Genomic DNA, 10,000 nt, shown 5'->3' with positions numbered 1-10,000 from the left:
TCGTGTATTGATAAGTACGCATGTTGTTTGTATTGACTAGCCCCTAAATTCCTGATTTGGCTAAAACGTCCTAATGATTAAATCGACGTCTTTCATAGATTTATATTATAAATTCCGACGTTCGAACGGTCATTGACACCTCTGTAACAATTAACTGTATAAGGTGCAATATGTAATTAGCAAAGACACGTAAATTATGAAAATGATTCGTTTATTCATTATTCTTGTTAACATTGTAAAAAATGATTTCGCCAATGAAAATTGAAGTGCAAACAGAGATTTGTTACACCTCAATGTGTGAATTGTTAAGAATGTTCCGAATGTCTCGGGCCCCCTTACGAGCATTATTTTCCTGTGTTGGCATCCCACCTTTTATCTTTATATGGCATCCGTTACGTAATCTTATCTGTTCGTTTAGATGTGAGTGCGAAAAGATGGAACTCGTGCGCGGATCGTGCTTAGTGTGAGTGGGGCGAGCGATAACGTCTCTCTCGTGACTACCGGAGAGTTGGCACGCTAGATCAACCAAATTTTCATTGTCGGCCGATTCTTTTCATTTCGTTGCCGATCATCGACCTTCCGCTCTCGGCGGCTACACGTCGCCGAAGGAACCGAGATCCTAATTCCAACGAGTCGGAAGCTCGTCCCCATTGTTGCCAATTTTTATTGCTTCGCGGTTCGGTCACCGGCGTCGACCTTTCATTGTTGGCGGAGCCTGTCACCGAAGAAACCGAGATACTAGCTCCAACGAGTCGGGAGATTGATGCCAATTTTCATTGTTGGAGCATCAAGCAAAAGAGGTGCACTGAACATTGTAGCGGGCTCTATTTTTGGTTAACTTGCACATTTCAGGTCGAGTGTTGGTGCCCGATTACCGTCACGTCAATTGACGAATTGCCCGGCGGCCGGGGCACCGCCGGCGCATAGGCGCACTCGCTCGGGAGGCGCGCGACGCCTCCCGCACCTTGTCAGAGGCGTCGCACGGGAGGCGCAGGCACGAGCCGTCGGCGCACTTCTCGGCGGCCGCGGCCCCGCCGGCCGGCAGGCGCACTCGCTCGGGAGGCGCGCGACGCCTCCCGCACCTTGTCCGAGGCGTCGCACTACCGGCGCAAGCCCCAGCGGTGGCGCACCTCCCGGCAGCCGGGGCACCGCCGGCGCATAGGCGCACTCGCTCGGGAGGCGCGCGACGCCTCCCGCACCTTGTCAGAGGCGTCGCACGGGAGGCGCAGGCACGAGCCGTCGGCGCACTTCTCGGCGGCCGCGGCCCCGCCGGCCGGCAGGCGCACTCGCTCGGGAGGCGCGCGACGCCTCCCGCACCTTGTCCGAGGCGTCGCACTACCGGCGCAAGCCCCAGCGGTGGCGCACCTCCCGGCAGCCGGGGCACCGCCGGCGCATAGGCGCACTCGCTCGGGAGGCGCGCGACGCCTCCCGCACCTTGTCCGAGGCGTCGCACGGGAGGCGCAAGCCCCAGCGGTGGCGCACCTCCCGGCAGCCGGGGCACCGCCGGCGCATAGGCGCACTCGCTCGGGAGGCGCGCGACGCCTCCCGCACCTTGTCCGAGGCGTCGCACGGGAGGCGCAAGCCCCAGCGGTGGCGCACCTCCCGGCAGCCGGGGCACCGCCGGCGCATAGGCGCACTCGCTCGGGAGGCGCGCGACGCCTCCCGCACCTTGTCCGAGGCGTCGCACGGGAGGCGCAAGCCCCAGCGGTGGCGCACCTCCCGGCAGCCGGGGCACCGCCGGCGCATAGGCGCACTCGCTCGGGAGGCGCGCGACGCCTCCCGCACCTTGTCCGAGGCGTCGCACGGGAGGCGCAAGCCCCAGCGGTGGCGCATCTCCCGGCAGCCGGGGCACCGCCGGCGCATAGGCGCACTCGCTCGGGAGGCGCGCGACGCCTCCCGCACCTTGTCCGAGGCGTCGCACGGGAGGCGCAAGCACGAGCCGTCGGCGCACTTCTCGGCGGCCGCGGCCCCGCCGGCCGGCAGGCGCACTCAGCACGGGGTGCATCGCCTAGCGACGCCTCCGGCACCATGACAGAGGCGTCGCGCGTAGGCGCGAGAAATTTTCTAAGTACCCCCCTTTTTGCGACGCCTCCGGCACCATGCCAGAGGCGTCGCACGTTGTCCGCTCAGAATTATTCTAAGTCCCGCGTTTTTCGCGACGCCTCCGGCACTTTTGCGACGCCTCCGGCACTCTTTTTGCGACGCCTCCGGCACTTTTGCGACGCCTCCGGCACTTTGCGGCCTTTTTCTGCGCCAACCGGCTGTTGCGCCACCGATCAGCGGTTACGGGGGGTTGGCCATACCACTTCGTCGTGCGGTGCAACCCCCAAAGTACTGTATAGACCATGCGCCACGGTGCCATGGTGGTCTGCACCCCTGCTTGCGGAGGTTTCCTGAGAGCGGGGCCGATTGGTGGGATAGCTTGACGGTGCGGGGGATCGTTCCGGTGCGCCGGCTCGATCCTTGCGACTTTTGCGCGCGGCGCATGTGCGAGTGCGACGAACGACCGCACGCCGCGCGCGCCAGTGACTCGCGACCCGGTTCGACACGCGGCGGACGCGTGCGCCAGAGAGGTTCGGTAAATGGCGGAATTTAAACGTCGACGTAGACCGTTCCTGAGCGCGCGCGTGCCTCCTCGTGACTCCGGTTGACGCTTGTAGTCACACACACAGCGACGGGCTGCGCCTCGCTTCCCTTGCCTCTCACGGCTTACAATGCTTGCCACGCCTTGCGAGTGCGGCCACGGAATTGGTATCCTTGTGTGGCTGGGGCCTGGCTCGGTCGTTTGACCGGCGCTTCGGTTCCGCGGTCTCGAGCGCTAGCGATTCTCCTCACGATCATCCAACTCGGCCAGGGAGTAACATCCTGAAACCGGGGATCGGTGCGGTGCGTGAACGCGCGGCTGGGTGGATGCGGTGGACTGCCGGCTCGTCGGCCTCCCCCTTACCGGGGGGGCGCGGCGGGAATGAAGGAAGCCCTCCACCCGGTTCCGTCTAGGCTGGCGGTCGTCGGCGCCTCGTGCGCTTAGGCTTCTGCTGCCGAAACGGCTTTCGAACGTAGTCTCGGGTTGCGGTGCGGCTGCGAGGCCGTCGTCGCGGCCCGGGCCCGGGCGAGTCTCTCGGTCGGTGCCCGCCGTGCGGTGCGCGCGCGCTCTCTCCCTCTCCCCGAGGGGGCGCGCGCCGCGCCGCGCCGGCGACGCTCCGCTGTCAGCTCCCTGGTTGATCCTGCCAGTAGTCATATGCTTGTCTCAAAGATTAAGCCATGCATGTCTCAGTGCAAGCTAAATTAAAGTGAAACCGCGAATGGCTCATTAAATCAGTTATGGTTCCTTGGATCCTACCAATCCTACTTGGACAACTGTGGTAATTCTAGAGCTAATACATGCACCCAGAGCCCCGTCCAGAAATGGTCGGGGCGCAGTTATTAGATCAAAACCAATCGGTCGGGCTCGCCCGTCCGTAGTTTTGGTGACTCGGAATAACCACGGCTGATCGCACGGCCTCGCGCCGGCGACGTATCCTTCGAATGTCTGCCTTATCAACTGTCGATGGTAGGTTCTGCGCCTACCATGGTTGTAACGGGTAACGGGGAATCAGGGTTCGATTCCGGAGAGGGAGCCTGAGAAACGGCTACCACATCCAAGGAAGGCAGCAGGCGCGCAAATTACCCACTCCCGGCACGGGGAGGTAGTGACGAAAAATAACGATACGGGACTCATCCGAGGCCCCGTAATCGGAATGAGAACACTTTAAATCTTTTAACGAGTACCTAATGGAGGGCAAGTCTGGTGCCAGCAGCCGCGGTAATTCCAGCTCCATTGGCGTATATTAAAGTTGTTGCGGTTAAAAAGCTCGTAGTTGGATCTGTGTATCGGACGGCCGGTTCGCCGCTCGCGGCGTTCAACTGGTCGGTCCGGACGTCCTGCCGGTGGGCGTCCCGCGCGAGCGGGGCGCCCGTAGTTCCCTCCGGGCTGCTCTTAACCGGGTGGCCCGGTGGGCCGGCACGTTTACTTTGAACAAATTTGAGTGCTCAAAGCAGGCCATCGGTCGCCTGAAAACTGTGTGCATGGAATAATGGAATAGGGCCTCGGTTCTATTTTGTTGGCTTTTCTGAACTTGAGGTAATGATTAATAGGGACAGACGGGGGCATTCGTATTGCGACGTTAGAGGTGAAATTCTTGGATCGTCGCAAGACGAACGGATGCGAAAGCGTTTGCCAAGAATGTTTTCGCTAATCAAGAACGAAAGTTAGAGGTTCGAAGGCGATCAGATACCGCCCTAGTTCTAACCATAAACGATGCCAGCCAGCGATGCGCCGAAGTTCCTCCGATGACTCGGCGCGCAGCTTCCGGGAAACCAAAGCTTTTGGGTTCCGGGGGAAGTATGGTTGCAAAGCTGAAACTTAAAGGAATTGACGGAAGGGCACCACCAGGAGTGGAGCCTGCGGCTTAATTTGACTCAACACGGGAAACCTCACCAGGCCCGGACATCGGGAGGATTGACAGATTGAGAGCTCTTTCTTGATTCGATGGGTGGTGGTGCATGGCCGTTCTTAGTTGGTGGAGCGATTTGTCTGGTTAATTCCGATAACGAACGAGACTCTAACCTGCTAAATAGGCGCGGGGATCTTTACGCTCCCCGCGTAGCAATCTTCTTAGAGGGACAGGCGGCTTCTAGCCGCACGAGATTGAGCAATAACAGGTCTGTGATGCCCTTAGATGTTCTGGGCCGCACGCGCGCTACACTGAAGGAATCAGCGTGTGCTCCCTGCCCGAGAGGGCCGGGTAACCCGCTGAACCTCCTTCGTGCTTGGGATTGGGGCTTGCAATTGTTCCCCATGAACGAGGAATTCCCAGTAAGCGCGAGTCATAAGCTCGCGTTGATTACGTCCCTGCCCTTTGTACACACCGCCCGTCGCTACTACCGATTGAATGATTTAGTGAGGTCTTCGGACTGGTCCTCGGAGCTCCGCTCGCGGGGCTCCGCTGGGCCGGAAAGATGACCAAACTTGATCATTTAGAGGAAGTAAAAGTCGTAACAAGGTTTCCGTAGGTGAACCTGCGGAAGGATCATTACCGTGTAGGCCCCTTCACTGGGTGTCGAAAGGTGAACCCGCGTGCGCCGATTCTCTCTCGCGACGATCCGATCCGATCTCTGATCCGATCGCGGTCGTCCAGGGGAGGGGTCGGAAGAGCCGCTCCGTTTAAAGTCGCGGTACCTGTCAACGGGTCGTCTCGGCCGCCTCGCGGCGGCCGGCGGCCCCAGGTTTTAAAAGAATCCGCCGCGCAACCTGTGCCGAAGTCGGACGCGCCAGCTGCGCGCGTCGTCCTCTCACCCGGCGGGCGACCGTCGGGCGACGGCGGCGCGTTCGGCGCGCGCGCGAACGCAATTTTGAACGAACGGCTCACGCCGTGCCGCACCCGATTTTCAAACAGTACGACCGCCGAACGAGCCGACACGGGGACGGAGCGCGAGTAGGGAGGCCGGCGCCAGCCGGTAACCGAGAAGCGCCGAGACCCCGCGCGCGAGCGAGTGACGCGATCATGTGGAATACAACCCCGAACGGTGGATCACTTGGCACGTGGGTCGATGAAGGACGCCGCAAAATGCGCGTCGACGTGTGAACTGCAGGACACATGAACATCGACATTTCGAACGCACATTGCGGGTTTCGGATCATGTCCGTAACCCACGCCTGTCCGAGGGTCGTGCGAACTGTCAAACCTTGCCGGACGTCGGGTCCCCCCCTCACCGGGGTGGTTCGGCGTCTCGGTGTGCCTGGGCGCTTCGCGACAGGGGAGCCGTGAGGCTCGCCCGGTGGCGGCGCCTTAAGTCGGTAATCGAAGTCGAGCGCTCGCCGCCGTCGGCGACGGGCGCCGCGGCCTGCCGGCCGGGTTCTCTCGTGACCGCGCGACCGCCGAGTCTGCCCTCGAAGGCGCGGACTGTCTTAATTCGCGTGTCGGCGCCCCCTCGCGGGGCGTCGTCGCGCTGACAGCCCCGCGCTCTCCCGCGGCTCTCTCGGCGCTATCGAACGATGTCGCCGGTGTGTCGAACGGATCCCGGTTTCACGGTGCGGTCCCGCGGCGTCGTCAGCCGCCGTCGTGCGCGCGAGCGCGTCCGCGCCGCCGCGGCCCGTCCGAGGACGCGGCCCGGCGGTCGGGCGGACGAACGCAATCTCGAACGCGACCTCGGATCAGGCGGGACTACCCGCCGAATTTAAGCATATTAGTAAGCGGAGGAAAAGAAACTAACAAGGATTCCCCGAGTAACGGCGAGCGAAAGGGGAAGAGCCCAGCGCGCAGTCCCCGGGTCCCTGCGGCCCGCGGGAGATTCCGCGTTTGGGAGGGTCGCTCCTCCCGGGGTGCGGCGGCCGGTCCAAGTCCCTCTTGAATGGGGCCACGGTCCTTAGAAGGTGCCAGGCCTGTGGGATGGTTGCCGCTCCCGGGAAGACCTCTCCCTAGAGTCGGGTTGCTTGAGAGTGCAGCCCTAAGCTGGTGGTAAACTCCATCAAAGGCTAAATACAACCACGTGACCGATAGCAAACAAGTACCGTGAGGGAAAGTTGAAAAGAACTTTGAAGAGAGAGTTCAAGAGTACGTGAAACCGTTCGGGGGTAAACGGGTGGAGCCCTAAGTGCCGAGCGGGGGGACTCAGTTCGGCCGCCGCGGCCGGCGCGGTGCGTTCGTCGCGCGTTCAGCCGTCCTCGTGGCGGAGGGCGCGTGGCGGGCGTCGCCGCGTCCGCGTCGCGGTCCGAGCGCATTTCCCCCCTAGTAGGGCGTCGCGACCCGCTGGGTGTCGGCCGACGGCCCGGGTGCGCGTCCGGTGCGAGCCGCTTGCGGCGCGCGCCGGCGCCCCGGTGTCCCGGTCGACCGCCCGGCGGTGGTGCACGATCGAGCTGGCCCGTGGGACGCTACGCGTCGCACGCCAACGCCCTGGGCGAGCGTCTCGCCGGTGTGTGCGCTCGGGCTTGCCCGACGCCGCCCGGCGCGCGCTGTCGGCCCGGGATGCGCTCTGGCGGGGTCACCGTCTCTCGTCTGCGACGTTAGCTAGCGGGCGGCCCACCCGGCCCGTCTTGAAACACGGACCAAGGAGTCCAGCATGCGCGCGAGTCGTCGGGACGCACTAGACCCGAAGGCGTATTGAACGAGAAGGCCCGCCTCGCGCGGGCCGAGGGGTGATGGCGGCCCCACGCGGGCCGCCCGCAACCCCGGGGCGTCTCGATCTACCGCGGCTCGTCCGCGGAAGGCGAGGCGCACCAAGAGCGCGCACGCTGGGACCCGAAAGATGGTGAACTATGCCTGGTCAGGACGAAGTCAGGGGAAACCCTGATGGAGGTCCGTAGCGATTCTGACGTGCAAATCGATCGTCAGAGCTGGGTATAGGGGCGAAAGACTAATCGAACCATCTAGTAGCTGGTTCCCTCCGAAGTTTCCCTCAGGATAGCTGGCGCCCGCGGGACCGAGTCCCATCCGGTAAAGCGAATGATTAGAGGCCTTGGGGTCGAAACGACCTCAACCTATTCTCAAACTTTAAATGAGTGGGATCCGCGGCTTATTTGAACGTGAAGCCGCGGATATGGATCAGGGTGCCAAGTGGGCCACTTTTGGTAAGCAGAACTGGCGCTGTGGGATGAACCAAACGCCCGGTTAAGGCGCCCGAACCGACGCTCATCGGAAACCATGAAAGGTGTTGGTTGCTTAAGACAGCAGGACGGTGGCCATGGAAGTCGGAATCCGCTAAGGAGTGTGTAACAACTCACCTGCCGAAGCAACTAGCCCTGAAAATGGATGGCGCTGAAGCGTCGTGCCTATACCGGGCCGTCGGGGCAGTTGGCCCGACTTGATTGTCGGACTGCGACGCCCCGACGAGTAGGAGGGTCGCTGCGGTGAGCGCAGAAGGGTCTGGGCGCGAGCCCGCCTGGAGCCGCCGCAGGTGCAGATCTTGGTGGTAGTAGCAAATACTCCAGCGAGGCCCTGGAGGACTGATGTGGAGAAGGGTTCCGTGTGAACAGCCGTTGCACACGGGTCAGTCGACCCTAAGCCTCAGGAGAAATCCGTCAATGGACGCGGGATGTGTAGCACACGGCGAGAGCCGGAACTCGCGACCCGTCCGTGTGGCGAAAGGGAATCCGGTTCCCATTCCGGAACCCGGTTGCGGAACCGCACTCACGATCCTCGTATTGACACGGTAACGTGAATGACCCCAGAGATGCCGTCTGGAGCCCCGGGAAGAGTTTTCTTTTCTGTTTGAGCGTTCGGGTTCCATGGAATCCTCTAGCAGGGAGATATGGAATGGAGCGCGAAGAGCACCGCAGTTGCTGCGGTGTCCGGGGAGTCCCGTCGGCCCTTGAAAATCTGGGTGAGGGTCACGTGGAGTCGCCGCACCGGATCGTACCCATATCCGCAGCAGGTCTCCAAGGTCAAGAGCCTCTAGTCGATAGAATAATGTAGGTAAGGGAAGTCGGCAAATCGGATCCGTAACTTCGGGACAAGGGTTGGCTCTGAGGGTCGGGGCGTGTCGGGCTTGGTTGGGAAGTGGGTAGACAGCTAACGTGCCGGGCCTGGGCGAGGTGGGTCGCGCTCCCTTCACGGGGGGCCGGCCTGCCGAGTTCGGTCCCGTGCCTTGGCCGCCCACGGAGCTCCCTTGCTGCGAGCCGGTCGGGGGCCGCGCCCTTCGCGGGGCGCGTCACCTGCCTTCCGTGCCTCTTCGGCCGCCATTCAACGACCAGCTCAGAACTGGCACGGACCGGGGGAATCCGACTGTCTAATTAAAACAAAGCATTGCGATGGCCCAAGCGGGTGTTGACGCAATGTGATTTCTGCCCAGTGCCTTGAATGTCAACGTGAAGAAATTCAAGAAAGCGCAGGTAAACGGCGGGAGTAACTATGACTCTCTTAACTGACCCTCTTGGGCGACGCCTCCGGCGTGGACTCAGGAGGAGATGGTGGGAGGGAAGTAGGGGCTTTCGTACGCCCTGCGCTTTCGCAAGGCAAGCGACGGCTCGTTTCGAGCCCCTTCCTGCGTGGGTGTCCGCGGGGGGCCCTCCTCCTGGCCCCGTCCTGGCCAGGAGCTCGGGTAATAGACACTCGTGGTCGATCGGAGTAAAGCAATACCTTCTCGGGGTTCTGGGCGTTAAACCCCCGCAGTTAGATCTTGACGGAGGTGACTGCGGGGGGAACTAATGTGCTTCTCCCAGGCGGCCTGCAGCGCTGTGTTTCCACTATGTGGTCTCGTGGTAGTTGCTCCGATATTCGCGGACATTAGCAATTGCTGATGGCTTCCGGCGGGTATTTCGATATTAACGGGTCCCGGGAAGTCTTTTGCCTGTCGCAAGGCAAATGACGGAATAGGACCGAGAGGTATCGAGAGCATGAGTCGGGTAACAAGAGACAAGCTGGGGCGGTACTCCTCGATCCGGTAAAACGGGTCGAGGTGGCAATTGCATGGGTGACTCCCATTCCCATGATAGGGAATAAATTCTAACCAGAACCAGATCCGTCTTGGTTGTGGGAAAAAGGTAACCTCGGATACCTTAATCGTCTCTTGGACAGAGGTGTCTCCATGCCTAGGTGTTGAATTTCAGCGTCCTGTTCTTACGAAGAACGAAACACTACTTGCCAGAGGCCTGGTATACCAGGAACTCATGGTGTGCCTGGGAACTTCGCGACTTGCTAGATATATCTAAGTAGGTGGCGGTTCCTTAAGTCGGTATCCGATGTCGAAGCTTCTGAACTTGGTCGGTTGGTTGGTAGTTTCTGCCCTTCTCTCGTGACACTTGGACTGCCGCTCACGCCCTTAACGATGCAATCTGTTCGGGTGTCGGGACTAGTTGCATTCTTCTGTGGCTTGATCGGCGTTGAACGATGTCCCTGTTGATCGTGGGGAGGGGAGGTTCAGACTGGCTGATTCGTACTTGGGAACGAAGCTCTCGCGCCTCTCAGGCTCATCCACGGATGGACCGAGAGGTCGTGCGAGACTGGAAGTGCTGGTAGTTGAAGGC

At 61.3% G+C, this 10,000-nt stretch overlaps 2 non-coding genes and 1 pseudogene across 2 annotated transcripts; all 3 read left to right on the top strand.

Annotated features, from left to right (window-relative positions):
* The first annotated feature begins 3,211 nt into the window (after positions 1 to 3,211).
* On the top strand, positions 3,212 to 5,075 carry LOC135947597 (small subunit ribosomal RNA). Its single transcript, XR_010575683.1, has one exon. It is a non-coding gene; the product is annotated as a small subunit ribosomal RNA (ribosomal RNA).
* A 479-nt stretch (positions 5,076 to 5,554) lies between these two features.
* On the top strand, positions 5,555 to 5,709 carry LOC135947566 (5.8S ribosomal RNA). Its single transcript, XR_010575654.1, has one exon. It is a non-coding gene; the product is annotated as a 5.8S ribosomal RNA (ribosomal RNA).
* Positions 5,710 to 6,183: 474 nt separating this feature from the next.
* Positions 6,184 to 10,000, top strand: part of LOC135947562 (large subunit ribosomal RNA) — a 5,919-nt pseudogene continuing 2,102 nt past the window's right edge.

The sequence above is a fragment of the Cloeon dipterum genome, chromosome X (assembly GCF_949628265.1).
Source record: "Cloeon dipterum chromosome X, ieCloDipt1.1, whole genome shotgun sequence".
Lineage (NCBI taxonomy): Eukaryota > Metazoa > Arthropoda > Insecta > Ephemeroptera > Baetidae > Cloeon > Cloeon dipterum.
The sequence above is the reverse complement of the archived record's forward strand: the minus strand, read 5'-3'. Positions and strand labels throughout refer to the sequence as shown.